General features: G+C 45.3%; 1 long non-coding RNA gene across 2 annotated transcripts in view; it reads right to left on the bottom strand.

The window, feature by feature from the left end:
- The window catches only part of LOC128347192 (uncharacterized), a 36,654-nt gene that overhangs the window by 4,408 nt on the left and 10,276 nt on the right, over nt 1-21,970 (bottom strand). For both annotated transcript variants that reach the window (XR_008317436.1, XR_008317437.1), the window contains exons 2-4: nt 3,239-3,341; nt 3,038-3,157; nt 761-1,384 (exon numbers count right to left, since the gene is read on the bottom strand). This is a non-coding gene — a long non-coding RNA (uncharacterized LOC128347192). The remainder of the gene's footprint in view (nt 1-760; nt 1,385-3,037; nt 3,158-3,238; nt 3,342-21,970) is intronic.

The raw sequence follows: 21,970 nt of genomic DNA on the forward strand, positions 1-21,970 counted from the left end.
CAAGATGCTGAATCAAGGGGCATTGATACATTGGAATTCAGCAAGGCGGAGGCTGTTGATGCCATTTTGGTGAGTGAGATGCAGCAGAGAATGACCAAGAGCAGGCTCAGTCTAAACCTGACTTCCAAGACTGTGTGTTTGGGGCATCATCTTGTTTGTTTGTTTGTTGTTTTATTTATTATTTCTCTAAGTAAACTTTTGTTGAAAAACAGTGTGAAAATGTTGTTGTGGGAGCTATCCCAATGAAGTCCATGGGTACTGATCAACTCCTTTCTGCTCTTTACCTTCTCCCAGGAGCTAATGGAGAACATAACAATACATCTGGACCCTGGCTCCCTCTTATGAAGAGCCATGGACACTGTCACGTTGCTCAGGTAGACTCATAGTCATCAGGGATTAAATAGGAGGGGGTTGTGTCAGGAAAGGGCAGTGGCAAACTAGACGAGATCTGTAACTGGATCTGCCCTTAAAAAAAAGATGACAATTAATTCTAAGGGGTTGGGTAAAATCTTGTTAAGTTATAAGGCTAGAGGTAGATAAGGCGAGAGGTAGCCTTATCTGCATCAGGGCCTCCCCAGGCCTGGATTTGTCATTTTTGAAAAAAGAGGAGAAACCATCACAGACCAACCATTTTGACGCTTGCTTAGTTGCCCTGTTCCTCTTCTCTACATGAGCTTCCCTTGACTGAGTCACCAGCCCTGCTCACACTATGCAATCTTATATCCCCCCCCCCCTTCCAGCAAAATCAAGCCGGCTTTACCGCAAAAACTGAAGTTGGCAGTGCTGCACGTGGCGGTGTCCGGGGCCAACTACCTGGAGCCAGGGACCCAGGTAAATTCTCATTGAGCTTTTTCCTCCTGCGGCACAGACTCCTGCTGCTTCTACTCCTGGGGTCCTTGAAATGGTTTGACTGCCTGCAGAGGTTCTTCCTTACATTTCTGAGATATAATGTGTAAGCTCTTCTTCCGGGATAATTGTGAGTGGCCTTTCCTACTTCCAAATATCCTGGTTCTTTCTCGGCCCAACTGGAATCAGACACGATACTGCCGTAAGCATGAGTGCTTTTTTTGATTTTGTCTGCATGACTGTAGTTGCATTCCTTTAAAAAGTGAACCTGGGTAGAGACCCCTCCAAGGCATGGTCCAGATGGGAAGTGTCTAGCAGTGCCTGTCTTCCACAGCCTGTATGTATAGCTGTCCCTGTGTACACTTCTGCACCTGTGCACTGTCCACTCGTCCGAGTGTTGAACATCAGGTGTCAATGGGGCTTCTGTCTTCATCCTTTCAGACATCTGCACCTGGTCTGACAGAAGGAAGCAGCAGACCCCATTCTCTTCGTTGATTTAGAGTATTTCTAGGCCACTTCCCAATTAGAAGCAAACTGGCTGAGAAGAAAGAGAAAAACATCAATCCAATAAACAACCCTTCACAAATATTTAAGATCTTTTAAACTTAATTTTGGGGGATGTTTGTACAGGAATAGATCACCCTTAAACTTGTTTGGGCCATCAGTCAATGGATATTCCTGTAATGGGGCAAATTCCTTCCGGGCTTAGCTCTCAGTAGCATGGCAAGGGATTATTTAGGCCAGTGCAGTGACTGAGCTGCTCTTTCAACCCACAGGAGCTCTCGAGGTACATCAGTGCCAAGGAGCCCCAACTGAAGGCTCTGGGCCAGGAAGCCTGCAGGTGCATTCTGAGCCATGCTGCCAGCCTGCCAGGTTTTGATGTAAGTACCCCTCTGTGGATATGGCTTGGCTCTTCTTCAAAATCCTCCGGGACCCCTGTCAGGTTCCAGGTTCAGAAGAAGACCTCCTATTGGTCTTTGGTCACACGGGGGCTGCCTGGCAGCACACCTGCTGTAGAAGGGCTGTTTCCATTGGGGCTCACCCAATGCCCCTTGGGACAGCAGCAGTGGCAGGAGGAACAGCAGAGAGCTGGGTTCCCCCTGTGTCTCTTCTGGCTGCCCAGTGCCCCAAAGAGCCATACTCCAGCTTTGGTAATCCTCAACTTTGCACCCAACTGTATCATCTTTTTGATACTCATAGACATGGAAAAAGAAGTCCACATATTTAATAATTAAAATGCATCTCTATTTCTACAGCTCAAGACAATGAAGTATCCTTTCACCATAAAGATAAAGAGCAGCATCCAAGGTAACTTGGGCTATTTCCAGGGAAGTGGGGAGGGCAGAACTGTATCCCTGTAGACCCTCCTTCATTTATTCAAAATGCATGAGCCCCTCCTTAGCTCTTATCAAAGTCAATTCAAATAAGAAAATCAAGTCTTTTCTCTTCTCTTCAGATGACCTTGTCTTGGAAGACTTTAATGAGGAGGAGGAGTTTGGTAAATATATGAGAATCAGAAAGGAGAGAGTGGGAATGATTGAATAGCCATTGGATATAAGCCAGAGACTTCATGTTTTGTTTTCTGTTTTGTTTTGTAGGATGAGAGATATGTTTTTCAAATGAGATGTGCATAAGAAAAAGAAATTGTGTCCACAGCACAACAGCTAAACAAAGGTTGGTGCAGGGAATTGTCCAAGATGTGTTCTCCAGTTGACTGTATCTTGTAAATGTGGTTTTTACAACTTTTACAACCCTTCCAGAGAGTTTCAAAAATCAAAATCTATCATGGAGAGGTAGAAAGAAGCAGCTTTTTAAAGGGAATCTCTTTCCCTCCAGATTCCCCAACAGCAAGTGCTGCCTGAAAGGAACATTGGAACACTTGCTCAGGGCCCGGGCATGGGCGGGGGGAGTTTGCTAGGGGCTCTTCCGGAGCCTGAGCCACACACCCCTACGGGCTTCAGCAGCCCTTTCCATTGGTGGCCTGGGTTCTTTAAACCTGTTCACATGATGGTGGCTGCGCCCCAGGTCGGCCTGTTGGATGATCTCCAATTAGGAATCCATAGGCTCTGTTAATCCTTTTGAATCTCTTGAGTCTTGGTAGTTTTTTATATTATTGATCATGGTATCCTCCTGGAGCGCCTGAAGGGGGTTGGGAGTGGGAGGCACCACTTTACAGTGGCTCTGCTCCTACCTCTCTTGTAGGCTTCAGATGGTGTCGCTTGGAGATTGTTGCTCTTCAAAACAAAAGCTTTTGTATGGGGTTCCACAGGGCTCCATTCTATCTCCAATGCTCTTTACCATCTACATGAAACTGCGGAGAGAGATCATCGGAGATTTGGTGCAGGGTGTTATCCATATGCTGATGACAAATAAATCTATTTCTCCATCTCACCTTCGTTAGATTTTGCTCTTCTGCTTCTGCCTCTATTGCGCTTCGTCTGGCTAGCCTGACAGATTTACGACAAAGAGAGAACTTGCCTCTTGATGGCCAGGCCCTTGTTGGAAAGGATACAAAACAGAAAGGATACACAAACTGAGAAAGACAGGGAAATCTATGAACTCTCAGCAACCTGCCTACAATTTTTCAAGGGGTAACAAATATTCCTGCTCTTCCCAATTTCAAAAAAGACAGGACTGGACAGAAAAGCCCAACATCCCAAATCTAAACCATCAATGTACAGCTCATGACTCAAGGAGCTGCAAACATTATTCCTTACAGCAGTGATGTGGACTTGGGGGGGGGGGGGCGTTGTTCAGGACTACACGACTGATATTTTTCCAGTACTTCAGAAGGCAGGATTACTACTAAAGCACAAGTTTGGCAAGACTGGTGGATAGTATACAACTGCTTGTCTGTAGTACTTTGCCTCTCTTGGGTAACCCCTCCTTTCAAAGTGTCTGCAATACAAGTTTACCACAATATCTTACAGGGAGAATGTTTTGTGCCCTCGTCCTCACACAACATTGATGTGCACAGATACCTCAGAAGTCCTATTCAGACATTATGTTGTACTAGTACAAGGTATCTGTACACTTGTATATGGTTTTCTGTGAATGACAGTATGGGGTTCATTTTTAAAGGGAACCTGGGTACTGGACCCTCAAATGTATGATACAGATAGGCAGTGTACTGCTGTCCCTGTGTTCAACGTAACATGTGTATCACTCTAACTGTATACAGATCTTTTTCTGCGTACACTGTACCCTCGTTGTACAAATATTGAACATAACATATGAATGAGGCTACTGAGTTCTCAACCTTCTGTTGAACTGTAGCATGCTAAGAAGCAGAATCCATGATGGGGCCATGCAGACAGGAGCAGACTTGGTTTTGGTTTAGTTGTCACCCCATTGACGTGCCTGAGCGCACCTCCTCACTTTCCCCCATATCAATGCACCATTTCTGCCCAATGGGGAAACATACAGTGCTGCACTTGGAAACGTGGTTGCTCTGAAGGGAAAACGTCCCTTCCATCCAGTTGCTTCGTGTCCCAGCCCTCACTGACATGGATGCATCTGTTATCAAGGTCTTGTTAGTCTCTAATCTTGTGCTGGTCTGTGCCTGAGTCATCTCCTCTGAAAGGAGTACTGGTGAGTGTTGATGCTAGGGGTCTCAACAAATTCAATGGCATGAGCGTTCTTATGTACAACAAACACGAGAGAGAAAGCAAGTTGGGCAGTTCCCTGATGCAAAATGGCTACCCGACTGAGATCGGGAGCAACAGGTTTGTGTGAAGCCGCTGTGCAATAAGACCTGCCCATTGGTTGTGGGCCTTTCATTACATTAGCAGCACCATGGGATGGACCCCAGGGAAAACAGGTTTGTCATGTTTAAAAGGGGCAGGAGAAATGTCATGCTTAAAAGGGGCAGGAGTCTGGTAGGTGGGCTCAGGAGCAACTGGAACTGGATAATAATAATAATAATAATAATAATAATAATAATAATAATAATAATAATATAATCCAATAGCCAATAATCAAATTCATGATGGTCTTGTCTATATGCATTTGAGTATAAAATGTCCATAAAGTATATTGGCAAATGAATCCAATCTATACCTGGGGCTAACTTAGAAACAGCTGGCTATTTCCATTGGAGAGATAAAATGTACCAACAAGTACTTAGGTCCTATCTGAAACATCCATGTTTTGGGCTACAAACCTCAAAAGGCAAATGGAAAATATCCATTGGATATTTTGAAAAATATCATCAAAGCCTGAAAATATGGACATTATTGGTCTGAAAAAGGATGTACAGTAAAGGAACTGAATAAGATATTCTATCCAAAATTCCTGTGATGTGAGTGTAGTGACCTTCCACTTGCAGGTAATCTCAATGGCCATTAAGCAAGATTGACAGAAACAGGCATACTCTGTACGTCACTCTTAAGATTGATGAAAGTATGTACCATCTTCACTGGATAATTTAAATATCTGACGGTAACTTGCATCTCTGAATGGGCTACCCTAACAACACCACAAGTGAAACTTCCATATCACCTCAAGCACAAAGCTTTTCAATGGAGTTGTTGTCTCACAGATTCAGTCATGAGCTTGTGTGCAGAGCGGGGGGCATTCTTTTAATTTATTACTTGCATCTCTTTATATCCATATCTTCAAACCAGTACTTGTGCAAAGGTGACAAATTCAGATGTAGCATTTTATAAGTTGTGCATATTTTCAGTGCTCAGGCCAGACAAGACGACGTGCTCAGAGCACTGCTTACAGATGTACTTGAAAAATACTTCTGCAGCCTCCCTAAAATATTTTTCTTTTTGTCTCCTTTACAAGTGGGAGACAGCTTGGAGCTCTCTGAAAGGAGAGCTGAAAGGGGAGATGGTGTGAAACTTGATATTTTTTTCTTCTGTGATGAAGACAACCATGGAGGAATTCAGTCCAAATTGGGCAATAAATGCAAGTATGATTTGGGCTCAGTGCCTGGGGGAAAGAAAATCAGTTACCTGACCCATTGTAAGATGAGATGGTCCTACCAAGAAGCACAGAGCAGCTGTCTTGGTGGAGGAGCATAATCCAGTAATAGCCCACCAGGCATCAAGCAATTGCATCTTCTGCAGCTGGTTTTTCAAACTGTGTTTTGGGGTACCCTAGGATCCCACAGGGGCATTTTGGGGGCTCCTCAATGAGAAGATCAGTAATGGTGGACAAGTTCTCCCTGAAAGACAACTTGCCTTTTAAAAAAATAAACAACAACTTTCCTTTAAAGCTAGAGGAGAGCATTAATTGTGTTTCAGGTCACAGTCTCAGTCTACATGAGGAGACAGTGAGGCCACGCAAGCCTGACCAGTACCCCACAGGAACTACCTTCTGTAGAATGTGTCCCAGAATCCTTTGCAATGCCCTCAGATTCCATGACAGCAATGCAGAAATTCTTCAAGTGTATGGTTTGTGGCAGAGGGGGTTCTCAGAAATATGAAAACTAAGTCAGGAAGTGACCAGAAGTAGGACAGTGTCTCTAAAGGTTCTGTCCATTCTTTCAGCACCTGGAGCAAAGAAAGAGAGGGCAAAAATGAATAGCATGCGCTTAAGCTCATGGTACATCCTCTACTGATCATGTGTTCCTGAAAGGCCTGCAGTAGATCTGAAATCTCATTGGGGGAAACTAGTCTAATAATAGCCTGGTGAAATAAAATCTACAAGGAAGGGAGATGAAAGCTAGCAGAGGCTTTACCCTCCTTGGTTCTTTCCTGAGCATCTTCGTTTTATTGTGTTTAATGCACAAAGGACTCGTATTCTTCCTTTGCTGCAGGGGAGAGTTTTGTTTGGGTGTTTGATACTCTCTTTCAAGCAAGCGGCTCTGATGCCCTGACAATTCTTGGCACATGGGGCCTCACTTCCTGTTTCAGCTACAGGTTGCTGCATCAGTGCTGGGGAGATGAGGAATGGTCCCACAATGACCATCTACTGGAATATAAAAGCTGCACTATCTGCTGATGCTGGAAATGTTGGAAGCATCGAGCAGATTGCATGTTTCCAGGCTGAGCAGGAACTCAGGGAGACGTAGAGGAGAGAAATGGATCTTCCTTTCTCCTAGCGGCTGAATGTCATGTCGAAACAGAACAGTCACAGCAGAAAGTTTGAAGCAATCTTTTGTTTATTTTGTATCCTTTTCTTTCTCCCAGAACTCAGGAGTGGTGTCCATGGGGGTTATCCCTTGTTACCATCACCAACAAACCTGAACGAATACTTGTATGACAGCCCTTGACCATCACAACTTAGTCTGAGAGATGGTGACTGCCCAGGTCATTCAGTGAGCTTCATGGAAATGGCACTTGATCACAGGTTGACAGTGTAGCACACTATCTATAATGCCACACCAGCTGTTATAATGCTGTAACAATTTTTCAAATGCTGGAATCAGGCTTGCCCTCATACATACAAATGCTATTCCCAAGGAAGTGTTAATTCTGTTGGAAGGGTCAATCATGTGGAGCTTTGACTACCAGAGAACAGATGGCCTTCTACTGCTCACAGCATTCCTGGGGGAGCATGTGATTACTGTTCACTACTACGATTTATAAACTGCTTTCCCACAAACGTTTCCAAAGCGATTTACATTGGGAAACAAATACATAAGATGGCTTGCTGTCCCCAAAGGTCTCACAATCTAAAAATGTTAACTCTCCTTAATTCTGGCCAAATGTTAAGAATGCTGTTGAGCCTGAGGTGACTGATCAGACCTGAAGCCTATGATAAAACTTGACACAGAGTCCTGTTTTCGTTCCTGAGATCATTGGTTTATCCTGGAAGAAGAATGTTGTTCAGAGGCATGTAGTTATTGGCGCAATTAGCAGCAGTTGTGTAGTTCAAACATTTCTTCAGAATCAGGTCACAGCATTCGGCTCCATGCATCTCAGCTTTCTGAGTGTCCTATAATCCAAAAGCCAATTCCAAGCCCAAATGATTTTGAAAAGGTACTTCAAAGTATGTTGACAATTCCAGTGAAATGTCAGAAGCCCGAGGAGCTGTTGAAGGACATTTCCAGTCTTCAGGGGCTAGAACTTGGTGGCTATGTATAGTTCCTTTTCTATTCCTCTAATCAGCAGTAGCACAATCCCACTCCCTCACCCCCCGGCCCAAAGTGACAGAAATAATAGGAAGTTGTTTAATTTGCATCATTTATTCCGTTACAAAAATCAGCTTTGCTTGTTGCAGAATTTAGGCTGTCAATGCAGATTTCTTTAATGCATGCACAGCACTGTCTGTATGCAGTTATTCAAATAGCATCTTAAGAAGTTGTGCTCCATTGCATGGCAAGGGTTTTTTTAAAAAAAAAAAAAAAAACCTGCATTCTTTTAACCCTTCTGTTACATGTACCTGTTTTCCAAATGCACACTCTATTGGACCAAGTTCATAGAACTCTGTGTATGTGTACCATGTGAAACCCTGGATTCAATACATTGACACCAACTATGGAAAAGACTGGAAGATACCTGCAAAGGCATGGGACTGGAAGACCTCGCCACCCAATGTACAGCCCAATAGGATCTGGCCCACTGATGAATGGGAAGAAGTCATTCAACTCTACTGAGCTGTCTGTAAGACACAACCACCTAGAACAGGGATGTCAAACTCCTGGGCCAGATCTGGCCCATTGATCTTCACTGTCTGGCCCACAAGCAGATCCACGACTGCTACCACATCCCCTGTCTTCCCCTCACCAGGCCCACTGCTGCAATCATCAAGCAGGGGCTAGGAAGCCGATCACTACCACAGTTGTGAAGCAGAGCCGTCATCCAGCCCCTGTTTGCCCCACCCCACTGAGCAGGGGCCAGGAAGTCACAGATGAGAAGAGGCTATCATTCAGCCCCTGCCATTCCCCTGCCAGCTGCCACATCCCCTGCCTCCCTCAACAGCCCATTGCCAGCCCAACCACAAGGAAAAGGTGAGCTGGCTGGTGGCCTTTAGAGGTGTGTACAAAATGTTGGAAATTCTTTGTGGTGAGAGAATCCCTTTCTCATTATAGCAGAGTGCACAGAGGCACAACACAGCGGATTTAGTTAGGCATGCGTGTATGCTGAGAGTAAAGTAACTTGGAGCCATTTCATAGTTTCAAATCAATATATTAGGGATGTGTGTTTTGTTTTGGATACAAAACGTTTTGTGCACGAAACAGGCCATTTTGGCTGTTTTGTAGCCAAAACAAAACACCCAGTGCTCAAAACAGAAAATTTTGTAGCCAAAACAAAACATCCCTGTTTGGGATACAAAACGTTTTGTTGTTTCGGCTGTTTTGGAACTCCAATTTGCAATCACAAAAAGTCTTTCTACTTCAGTCTCCATTTTGAGTTTTGACATCTGTTTGAATTTCCAGCCCTTCCAGCCCGCAGATTGGCCAGTGAAAGCACGGGCTGATCTGCTGGCAATTGCCTCCTTATTCCTTTTAAGCAAATTTAAGGGTAAATTTTACCCTCATTGGCTAGTGGGGCAGTGTGCATTTACTCTCATTGGCCAGTGGGGCAGTGTGCATTTCGTTGTTGTGTGTAGATCAATTGCATTTCGGGCAGGGGGGATGTGGATGTGCATGACCTTTGGAAATCTGCCTGATTTTTTCCAAAGCTCTGCTGTTATTGATGTTTGATGTTGATGTTATTTGGGGTGGATTGGGGGCATAAAGGGGGCTTTATGGGCAGAAGAGTGGTTCAGGTGGTAGTGCCCCAATGGGTGTCTACTGCCACCCAGATTCCAAAGGAATTGGGGGAGGGGCTGATTTTTAAAGAATTTATGAAGTTGAAGTTGGGGCAGATTCAGGGCAGAAAGTGGGCCTGAGGGACAAAACAGTGGGTTGGGTGGCAGTGCCCCAAGGGGTGCCTGCCACAACCCAGATTCCAAAGGAATAGGGCAAAGGGCTGATTTCTTAGGAATTGTTGGAAGTTTACGCTTCTTTAAGGTTCCCCTCCACCTAGGGAATAATGGAGGTTTCAGCAGACCCATAACGCCACCTGGGGGGCACAGGGGTGGCCGGAAGTGAGTGGTGGTGTAGTGCACATAGGGTGCCAACCACCCCCATGGGTTGCTAACCCATGGGGTGCTGTGTTCTGTTGTTTCTGAGGTGTTCTGAGTGTAGATTCTCTGATAGCATATGAGATTTTCAATGACAAACCATGAATTCACTCTCATATGCTACCAGAGAATCTGAATCTACACTCAAAACATCTCAGAAACAACAGAACCCAGTACCCCATGGGTTAGCAACCCATGGGGGTGGTTGGCACCCTATGTGCTCTACAGCACCACTTGCTCTGGGCTACCTGGGCCCCCCAAGTGCAGTTATGGGGCAGGAATTATGGAGGTCCATCATTCCCTATGGGGAAGAACTTTACAGACATGCAAACTCCATTACATCTTTAAAAATCAGTCTTCTGCCCAATTCCTTTGAAATAATTCTGGCAGCTTCCTAGCCCCCACTGGACACTACCACCCACCCTACTCTACTCTGGGCCACCCCTTTCCCCCCAACATCAAGCTATACTTTTGCTAAAGCCTCCATTCTTCCTTATGGGAAAAATCCTATACTTCAAAAATTCACCAAAAACCAGCCCTTTGCCCAATTCCTCTGAAATTTAGGTGGTAGTTTCCACCCATTGGGCACTACCACCCACACCCACTAGTTTTTCTCTGGGGCCATTTTTTAAAATCCAAAACATTTCGGATTCAGATTTTGCAATTTCGAACAAAGAACAAAATTGGGGTGTTTTGGATTCGTGCCAAAAACAAAACAAAAAACCAAACAAAATGCACAACCCTACAATATATAAGGTATTTATTAAGGAACTCCATTCTAGATAGGAAAGTGAGGAGTTAGGATCTCTAATCTATCTATCTAGCTGGATGCAGATGGATTCTGCATCTTCTCTGCACACATGGTGCAGGGAGAGAGGCTTACCATGTTGCAAGGTAGAAGGGCAGGTAGGGAAAAGAGAGAGGAAGGAAGTTAATCCCTGAGATTAGCAATCTACATATCCAAAGGAATAGTGTCAGAGCAGTGGAGAAGGGGGGACCAATGTCTTGACCCTCTAGCCCTCTGACTCACTAGTCTGTCCTCCACTGTCTGAGACAAGAGACAGCCTGGGCTTCAAATGGAACAACCTGAGATGGCCATTGTGGGGCTGAGGGCAGGGTGGGAGTGGGCCTGAGAGGTAGCTTTAAAAGTTGTTATTACTAGCAATAGTACAAGAAATGGTGAGAAGCAGTGCCACATGGCATGCACAAGCATGGTGGCCGTTTCTGTGCTGTAGGTGGGGCCTCTGCTGTGTGGAGGGAGTGAAAGAGGAAGAAGGAGGAAGACAATTAGCATAAGGTGGGTGTTTGGTGGCGGCAAGTGCAAGGCACCAGCACATGGTGGCAGTGGCCCCCTAGAGGTGCATTGGAAGCTAATCTGGCTTACCTCCCTATTGAGTTTGACACCCCTGACCTAGAATGTGTTTGTGGCTGCTATTTCACCTGCCCTTCACCCAGAAGAGATTTTCAGTTTTGAGATATTTTCTTCATTTTGCTGAGAAGACCCTATAAAGCAGGCCTGCTCAACTCAAATAGCTCAATGGGCCAGAACCAACCATGATCTGGTGTGTTGTTACAGTCCAGGCCTGATTTATATACTAAATCTGCTTATTAGATAGCATACCAAATTAGGCCTGGCTCATAGTGTCACCAAGTGACCAAGTTCTTTTATATGATGACCATGTCGGATCTGGGCGCATGGAAGAAAGGAGATCAAACCAATCCTCAAAGATTCAATGGGCTTTATTGAGTATAAAAGAGTAACAATATAATCTAGCAGAAAGCAGAACACTCTATCAATATATTACTAACAGCATCTAAACAGAATATCCTAGCCAGCACCAATATTCAGCGTGTTCCTAACTACCATATGTGTGTGCATTAAATCTTCCTAAAGCCTAATACAATTCAGATACAGATGGAAAAGGGGAGAAGGAAAGCTGAGGGCTGGCATGGTTTGGGGAGATTAGTAAAGGAAAAGGGGGGGGGGAGAGGGAGGCAGGAGAAGGGGAAGGGATGAGGGGATTCCAGGCTTGTAGGAGCAGCATATTTACCAGGATCAGAGACTTGAGAGTGGAGATATTTTCAGTTGAAGAAGCCAGGCCTTTGGCAGGAGACAGGAGCCTTTTTGCAGTCTGCTCAGGGCATGGCTGAGAGCCAGAGCACCATGGCTGGGGAAGTCTTGACTTCTCACTGCGTAGTAGAAGTCACAGACAGCCTCTGTCCATGGACAGAGTTCCTGCTGTTGCCACGCGGCTTAGCAGCAAACTCTGGGATCTTTGTGTGAGCAAGATTGCCCGTAGGCATAAGACTGCTTGTAGGAGACAGTTCCTGTCCATGGACAGAGTTCCTGCATCTAGCCCCGCGGCTTAGCAGCAAACTCTGGCATTGCTGTGAGCAAATCTTGCTGTAGACACAAGATTGCTAATCTGCCATCTCCAGAGACTCCTTCTTATAGTGGTTCCATCCTTTGATGTCCACTTGAGTCTTCTGGATCACAAAAGGCATTTATTCCTGCTATCCTCTGAATATTGTCTTTTTTAATTACCAAAATTAGCTCAGGATATTTGGTCAGTCCAGAGAGATCTCAATCTCATCTTCTGTAAACTGTGCGCTCAGAAGGGAGGGGGAACATTGCCCAAAGCAAATCTGCATCTCAGAGATGCAAATTGCATCTTCCCCCAATTGCCAGTTTGACCCCAAAAAGGTGTTAAAAGTCAGGAGTTATTGAGAGAATTAGTTCTATTTGAGACAGCAATTACATTATTTTGTGTGTACCTCTATCTAGTGTGTAATTATAACAAGAGAATATTTAAAGTAACATGGCTAGGGCAGAAGCATCAGTGAGGTAAGAATTAAAGTCTACAGGCGGATCTCTGTATGCATCTGCCTATGCTGAATCTCTATAGAGAGCGGTTGAGTTAATCATTGGCAAGGATTAACACTGGCTTCTTGCAACAGGAGGGGAGATCAGCCCCTGGCCTTTCCACAGACATTATGAGTCACATTTTAGCATATGGATATAGCATTCAGCATTCAGGCCTGGCTTTTGTGTTGCCTTGCATATCCATTTTTACAATACAATGCTGGATTGCCTCCTCCCTTCACAGAGCAGGGAGAGCAGTATGCCAGTTCAGGAGTTAATTCATTTCTTGATATAAAATTTCTTGAGTTCAGGAGTTAATTCATTTCTTAATATAAAATGAAATCAGACACAGGCCTATATTTCACATACTTCTGAGTTGGTACCTCTGGTTCTGATATGTTTTATGGACCGTCCTCAACAGTGTGAGGGCCGAGGTCAATTTTTACTACATCAGAATTAATGTTTTTTTAAACAATAATTTAATAAAAGACAAAGGCAAAGATACCAATCTGGCTGCCGCATTCTGAACTAACTGAAGTTTCTGGACTATGTACAAAGGCAGCCCCACGCAGAGTGCATTGCAATAGTCAAGCTGGGAGGTTACCAGATGATGCACCACTGTTTTGAGGTCATCCTCTTCAAGGAATGGGCGCAGCTGTTGAATCAGCCGAAGCTGATAGAAAGCACTCCTGGCCATGGCCTCCACCTGAGATACCAGGGTGAGGCCTGGGTCCAAGAGTACTCCCAAGCTGCGCACCTGCTCCTTCTGAGGGAGTGTAACCCTATCCAGCACAGGAAGATCTAACACACCCCTCAGATTCTGAGCCCCCACAATGAGCACCTCCGTCTTGCTTGGATTCAGTTTCAATTTGTTATCCCTCATCCAGTCCATTACTGCCTGTAGGCAGGCATTTAGAGAATGAGTGCCATTTCCTGAAGATGAAAAGGAGAAGTAGATTTGGGTGTCATCAGCATACTGATAACAGCCAGCACCAAACCTCCTGATGACCTCACCCAGCGGTTTCATGTAGATATTAAAAAGCACTGGTGAGAGAATGGAGACCTGAGGGACTCCATATAACAGCTCCCATTTTGAGGAGCAACTGTCACCAAGCCTCACCATCTGGATTCTAACCGAGAGATAGAAGCGGAACCACTCCCCGCCCCCTATCCCCTAGCGGCTCTCCCCGCCCCCTATCCCCAACTCCCCCAGGCGATCCAGAAGGATACCATGGTCAATGGTATTGAACGCCGCCGAGAGATCCAGAAGAACCAACAGAGTCACACTCCCTCTGTCGATTCTCCAGTGAAGGTCATCCATCAGGCTGACCAAGGCTGTCTCAGCCCCATATCCAGCTCTAAACCCAGTTTGAAATGAGTCTAGATAATCAGTTTCCTCCCAGACTTCCTGGAGCTGGTTGGCCACCACCCTCTCAATCACCTTGCCCAACCAAGGGAGATTGGCCTGTAATTATCCATCGCTAAGGAGTCCAGGGAAGGGTTCTTTAAGAGTGGTCTAACCATTGCCTCCTTCAGGCAAGGAGGTACCCTACTCTCCCTCAGCGATGCATTTATGATATTAACTAGGCCACCTCCAACAATCTCCCTGCTAGATAGAAGCAGCCAAGTTGGGCAAGGATCCAGAGAACAGGTAATAGGCCACACCACCCCAAGCAGCTTGTCCACATCCTCAGGAGTCACAGATTGAAACTGATCTAATACTGCAAGAGGGATCGCTGGACACCTCCTCCATAGACCTTGCAGAAATAGTGGAGTCAGCCAGTGGAGTCGGCCAGAATACAGGAGATCTTATTCGCAAAGAACCCAGTAAAGGCTCTTTGCCCTCTTCCTGGTCTCACCAGTTGGAAACGGTGCTGCACATACTGGAAAGTGTGCCAAGTCTCCCTTGCCCAGGTGTGGAGCAAACAGTGACAACGTATTTCTGAACCAGCTGACCCCGCACAGAGCATCTGTGCGGTCGAGCACTGAGCCTGTGCCTCCCCCACAAGCCTCTCACTCGGGCTCTCCCCGCCCCCCACAAGCCTCTCGCTTGGGCTCTCCCCGCCCCCCACAAGCCTCTCGCTTGGGCTCTCCCCGCCCCCCACAAGCCTCTCGCTTGGGCTCTCCCCGTCCCCCACAAGCCTCTCGCTCGGGCTCTCCCCGCCCCCCACAAGCTTCTCGCTCGGGCTCTCCCCGCCCCCCACAAGCCTCTGTCTCACAGTCCTTGCTCCCACCTGCCACCACCAGGACCTTTCACCCGCTCGCCTGCCAGCCTCCAAGCTCCCTGCTGCTTCATGGTGTGGCACAGCCAATCATCTGTCGTCCACAGACCCCAGAGCCAAATATCCAGCTCCCAAACCCTCCCCCAGCCTCTAAGCTCCCTGCCGCTTCATGGTGCCCCCAGCCAACTATCAAACTGCTTTCCAGCCACCAGCCCAACTCCCTGCCATTCCAGAAATCTCTCCCCTTCTGTCAGCCAGTCACCTCCTTACTGCCATGCATGGCCCGTATGGCCTGTCTTGGAGAATTAATTATATAGATGCTACTACAGAGGTCATCATGCCAGTTAAGAGTAGATCTGCACTTTATAGATTGGTATTAAGGCGGTTTAAGTGGCATGTGATATCTGTCACAAAGGCCAAATGACATATCCACTCCTCCTGCTTCAGTTCTGGCACAGGTTTTCCTTCACGTTCAAAGAAGACATAAAATTATGTCCAGAGTGCCACAAAATGCCGCAACAAATTGCCTCAACTGAGCCAGCACATCTCAGAGTGATATAGAATGTCTTCATACACCGCCTCAATCTCCCTCAGATATTCCTGAAATTTGCGGTGATTAAGGCTTCTGCTTCTGAGGAAGTTTACCATGGTCACCACAACAGTCTTGACATGAGTGAATTTCATCACTTTGCTACAGAGGGACTCCTGATGTATAATGCAGTGGTACTGCCTGACGTTGGAGACTGGGCAGAAAAAAAATGACAGTTACAGCACCACCACCCTTTTTTTGGCCTATCATACATGGTGCACCATCAGTGCAGAAATCTGCAAGTTTCTCTGCAGGTAACTGTAATTCCTGCAAAACTGAAATAATTTCTTTGCCTATTGCCTCACCGGTTGCATGCCCATGCATGCAGGGGTGTAGCTATAATGGAGTGAAAGGGTTCAAAGAACCCAGCCCCCCAGCTCCTGAGGGCCCCCCAGCTCCACCCCTCCCTATTTTCTTCATTCTCTCCCTCACTTTGAGGGGCTGCCAGAGAGAGGGGTGAACACAGGCCCCCTCTCCCCTAGCTACACCCCTGCATGCATGGATCGCATCATGTCTGCAAACTCCTGTGTGATTTCAAAGTTTGGGTTTACTCCATGAATGAACGCTAGTCGCTGTACTGTATCCTTGATATCACTGCTCTCAGCCACTGCAACTGAGTAATACTCAAAGTGTGAGCAACATTCTTTGAGCTGCTCGCTGAGGTTTTTGGATATCTCTGCCACACAGTGTTGGATAGTCATTCTGGACAAGCATATGTCCTGCAACACTGTTTTCTTTTCTGGAAACAGTCTCTCAGCAGCTCTCATTAAACACAGTTTTGCATATTCAGCATCTCTAAATGGCCAACCTAGATGTGCTGTCAACTGGGCAGTCTTGAAGCTTCCTCTTGCCATGCTTCATTCATAGCAGTAGCTCTTTGGAATATGTTCTGTTGAGCCAAATGTTTCCTTTTCAGTTCCTGAACTTTGGCACATCTCTCAGTGGCATCTAAAGAGCCGAAGGTTTTCCGATGTTTGCTGTCAGAATGCCTCTGGCTATTGAATCCTTTGGGTACTGCAACCTGTCCTTGCCACACCAGGCACGGGTATTTGCCACTGTATTCAAAGAACAGATATTATTCTGGCCACTTGTGTTTAAATGGCCTGTGCTCCTGGTCTATCTTCCTCCTCTTTGATTTTGGAACTGCTGCCATTGCAGAGGCAACTTCAGCCCTTTAATTGCACCTATTAACTAAACATTAAAATTAAAACAGGGACTGTGATCCAGGCACGGCTTTCTCACTTCCCTGCTGCTATTCATCATCATCTCTAGCTCCAAACTAGATCTTAAGTCATGAAGAAGAAGAAGAAGAAGAAGAAGAAGAACAACTCTTAACTCACTGGCCAGCACTGACTTGTCACTGACAACACTGAAAAGTCAGCGACTTTTCTCTCAGCCTAAGCCACCTCACAGGCTTGTTGTAAGGATAAATAAGGTAACCATATACACTGCCCCTTGGAGGAAGAGTGGGATATAAGTTTATGCATCTAAGAATAGACATATCAAATCACATGCATGAACATTGATGCTGAGTTTCACTATTAATAATATGAATGTTTCATTGCTGTCCTTTTCACAAATGTTCTGTCTGTGTGAAAATCCATATGGCCATTTGTCTTTCAAACCACAAATGTCCACCATGGTTCCATTTCCCTAGTACACCACTGCAATGAGCATTGTATTTCTACATAAAAACATAAGAACTACCCTGTGTCGTAAATCTGTTGGCACGGCTGACCCGACAGGATTTACGATCCCTCCAGCTCTACTTCTGAGAGTCAAGATTGAAATTCTGTAGATAAGAGTAGCAGCTTAGCTGCACGGATGAAAGCAAAGAATGACTGTAAAGAATGGTTCAGAAAGCAAAGAATGACTATAAAGTAGTATAAGCAAAAATAAAGTCCCTTGAAACTAAACTAGGTACCCCCCCCCCCCGCCCACACACACATATCTGAGCAATAACTGAAACAAAGGAGCAAGGAAGGAACAGAACAAGGATAGGCTGAAACAAGAAAGTGTGAACAATTCTAAGTACGAGGTACACTGTCTGCGGAAGGCTACGTTGTTGACAGTACTGTCTCAGAAACAACATCTGCTTGATATAGGGCTTGAGATAACCAGCAGCCAATCAGGCTTTCCAGACTCAGCATTTCTATTTCCTCTCCTTTGAGATCTTGCACCTGTGTGTCTCCCACTGAGCCTTTCTCTTGAGAGGTCTTCTTAACACAGGTGAAATTCCAGCTTCCTCCTGATCAGTCTCCTCAGCCCTCATCTTTGCCAGCTGTTCAGAATCCCCTGTCTGCTGCCACCTCACTTCAGCTCTAGAGTCTGTTCTCACAGCCAGGTCCTCCTGCTGTGCTTCTGAGCCTGCTCTCCCAACCAAGTCCTCCTGCTCCTCCTCTGACTCTTCTGACTGAGAGGTCTAGGCAATGACACCTTGCTGGGTCAGACCCTAGTCCAGCATCCTGTTTCACACAGTGGCCCACCAGATGCCCCTGGGGCTCCCTCCACATAAGCTGAATATACAATGAACGCTGAGACCCAAGGCAAAATCTGAGCCAGCGAGTTAGTGTAAGCTCCCAAGCCCGACAAGCAATGGAATAGGAACCTGACTCTAGACACAAAGCGCCATAGGAAACACATCTCGGCACTCTAAAAATAGCTCTGAGAAACCTGGACTGAATAGAATCCATCTCCGACTGTATCCCCTGAATCCATAGTGGAGCCCCAAAGAGCATTTGAGCTACAATTTTGGCTCTGAACACCCTGAGAGCCAAAGGTATGTATTGGCCACCCCTAATGAAGAAAAAACAGAGAAAAGCATATAATGTGGAACGTGCAGTATGGATCGCATGTAAATGCTGTGATTTCCAATTAAGGTTTGATTGGAAATAAATACCAAGATATATTTAAACTTAAAAACCTGGTTGATCTTAATATGGTTGATACTCCAGCTGTAAACCTTCCTGGCGTTCGAGAACACCAACACCTTAGATTTAGCAAAGTTAATGGAAAGATGGTTATCATTACAATATTGGGCAAATGCTCTCAAAAGTCTGAGGAGACCAATTTGGGTCTGGGACAAGAGGATCGAATCATCAGCATATAGGAGCACCGGAACCCGATGGTCTGCCAGCTTAGGGGAGTGAGTGTCCACCTTATTCAACTCAGAGGCCAGGTCATTAATAAATAAATTAAAGAGGGCTGGGGCCAAAAGACAACCTTGCCTGACTCCTCCAGACATAACAATGGAATCTGTCAGGGCCCCTTTTGGGTCAAACCTGACTCGAATAGAGGAGTCAGCATAAAGTTGTTTTAGCAGAAATAAAAGTCTTCTATCAATAGATGTTGTTGCGAGTTTGGTCCCTAATAGCTCTCTAGGTATAGAATCGAAAGCAGCTTGGAGATCCATAAATGCAACAAAGAGTTTGCCTAACTTGTATACTTAGTGGCCAAGTGATGCAGTAACATACAATGGTCCAGAGTGGAGTGGTTTGCCCGAAAGCCAGCCTGTTCAGGGCCAAGAACATTGAAATCAAGCATCCAGCCCTCCAACCTAGCCAGTAGATAACGCGCATAAAGCTTGCCCACTATCGACAGAAGACTAATTGGTCTGTAGTTGGAGGGATCTGAGTGAGAACCACGTTTATAAATGGGTATCACAATGGCCTCCTTCCAAGAGGGAGGAATAATGCCAGTATTATTAATTGAAGAGAACAGGCTGGCCAAACAGGAGCCCACCAGTCCAAGTTGGCCAACAGGGTCTCAGAGAGGACACGATCCGGACCAGGTGCCTTACCTCTCTTTAGAGCTGAAGCTAAACTAACTATATCAGCAGAAGTCATGGGGGGCCATAGGGGTGGCCTCTGCAGGACGAGAGAGTCATTGCTTAAAGGAGGTACAGCCACATTGAAAAGAGACCTAAAATGGGCAACCCAGGCTTGAGCAGGCACCCTAGAACTCACACTAGGTTGATTAAACCCAGATACGATATACCAAAAGGTGCCACTATCTCTAGCCTGAGTGGCCACAATCAGTTTACTCCAAGAAGTTTTCAATTCTTGAGACTTGGCCGATTTTATACATTTTTTATAGGCTCTCTTCATAGTAAAATATTCAGAGGGAAGTTCATGAAATGTACCAGATCTATAGGCATTATAAAAATTCCTGAGCCTACCCAGTAACTCCTGGCACTGGGAATCAAACCACCCCTTGTGATCGTTCCTTCTACAGGGTTTAGATGATTGTGATTGATCTAACCCCCTTGATAAGACACAGCTCCTTCCAGCTCCACATAAGAGGAGATTGTCACCTCATCCGACTGAGCCAATAAAACTGCGGAGTGAAGAGTGATACCAGGAGAAGAGGAGTATAAGATATTCAACTCATTCTCCACTACTAGAGACCACTTTATCCTTTCCCACACCTTAGAAGAAGAGGAACCCTTCTGACTAAGTAAAAAATGGTCCAGCCTAGGCCGGGGCAAATCGAGGAATGTATGAAGAGGTGGATGGTCACTAAAAGCTTGCTCCCTAACCACAAACTCTGTCACCCTGGAAAAAAGCTGGGGTGTAACCAAAATGTAATCAATCACCATACCATCATGGGAAGACAGATATGTGAATTCAGCCGGGATATCAGGAAGGATGGAACCGTTTAGAAAACTCAGGTTATGTAAGCAGACAAGGTGTAACAAAAGAGACCCCACCTTGTTGATAACTGTATCTTTAGAGAGAGGAATAAAAGCCTGGGGACCCTTGGTAAAATCCCCCCCACACCATAGGAAGGAGGAATATACAGAGGGATCAGCAGGACCACATCTTGAATTAAAATCACCTGTGAGCAAAATAGATGCATGTAGGGAGCTCAAGGAAATATCCAGAATATAGCTATCCAGTTGCTCCCATATGTGAACTCGTGAACTATGCGAGGAACCAGGGGTATGTAAACGTTAATAAACACTAATTCCTCATGTTGGGTTTGGAAAAGGACAGCCATAGCGTAATGAGAAAAATCAGGAAGCCATGTGGAAACCATGTTTAAGAAAAGAGAAATACAGGAGGCCAGACCTCCTTTAGGTCTCCCCCTAGAAGACTCAACATGGGCAGCCAGTTAATGTACCTCATAACCATTAATAGATAAGTCATCTTTAGCCCAGGTTTCCTGAAGCAATAGCACATCCCATTTGCATAAAAAGGAAATAAATGCGGGATCCAAGCTTTTCGCAGCCCACCAAGCAATATTCCAACTGGCCAAAGACCACTTTGCTATTTACATTTTGAATGCAATTTGCCTGAATGGAAGCATTTTTCTGCAGTTGAGAGGCTAAACTGGAAAGTGCCATTATGTGATCAGTAATTATAGGATGGTTTTTAAAATTCATCATAAGGTCAAATATATCAAGATGTCAGAACTCCTATCTGATGCCAATTCCCAGAGCCTCAGCATTAGCTGATACATGCAAGTTAAACAAACAAAAACACTAGATGCCATCTAAATTTAAAGGAGTCCTGTTTTATAAAAGCAACCAAACCCTCCTGCAAAAAATAAATTTTTAACCAGTAAAGAATAATGACTCTCCATAAGCATGTCTGAAGCCTAATCATTCCGACCTCTCTTCTCAGAGCCACCGTGGGGGCACATCTGGGAACAGCCAGTACAGCTCTTAAATTTTTTGACTGCAGTGCCTCCAACGGATCAAGATTTTTAACTATGCCCAATTGAGCTCCATAAAAGAGTTGAGGCAAAACCTTTGCCAAGAATAGTTTGACCATGGCCAGAACATAGGATGCACCCTTAGTGTAATAGTAAGAGAGTATTGATTTAACTACTGGTTTGGCCTTTAAAATTGCCAAATCGAGGTGAGGTTTACATGAACAGGAAGAATGAAATAGTACTCCTAAATACCTAAAGGACTTAACCTGCTCTATCCTATGTGAGCTTATTGACCACTGATGCCCTCTGGGCTGGTTAGCAAAGACCATGACTTTTGTCTTTTGATAATTGATCTCCAAGTTCTCCTGTGTACAGTATTTATCTAACAGAAGGAGAGCACGCTTTAGGCCAATTGGTGTCAGCAAAAGAATCGCCATATCATCCGCATATAATAGAACGGAGATATGCCTATTCACGATCTTGGGAGGATGTGTGGAAGGGGAGGAAATAAAAGAAACTATAGAATTTATATACAGGTTAAATAGCATAGGGGCCAGTATACATCCTTGGCGGACCCCTCTATCTGAGGGGATTGCAGCAGTCAAAGCCCCTTGGAGGTTGTAACATACCTTTAGAGTGGAACCAGAATATAAAGTAAAAATTAACAAGAGCAGTCTTTTCTCGATGCCCAAATCCCAGAGTCTTTTCCAGAGTCTTTCTCGAGGGATAAGGTCGAATGCTGATTTTAAATCAACAAAGGCTGCAAAAAGTCCT

This window comes from Hemicordylus capensis, chromosome 2, assembly GCF_027244095.1.
Source record: "Hemicordylus capensis ecotype Gifberg chromosome 2, rHemCap1.1.pri, whole genome shotgun sequence".
NCBI lineage: Eukaryota > Metazoa > Chordata > Lepidosauria > Squamata > Cordylidae > Hemicordylus > Hemicordylus capensis.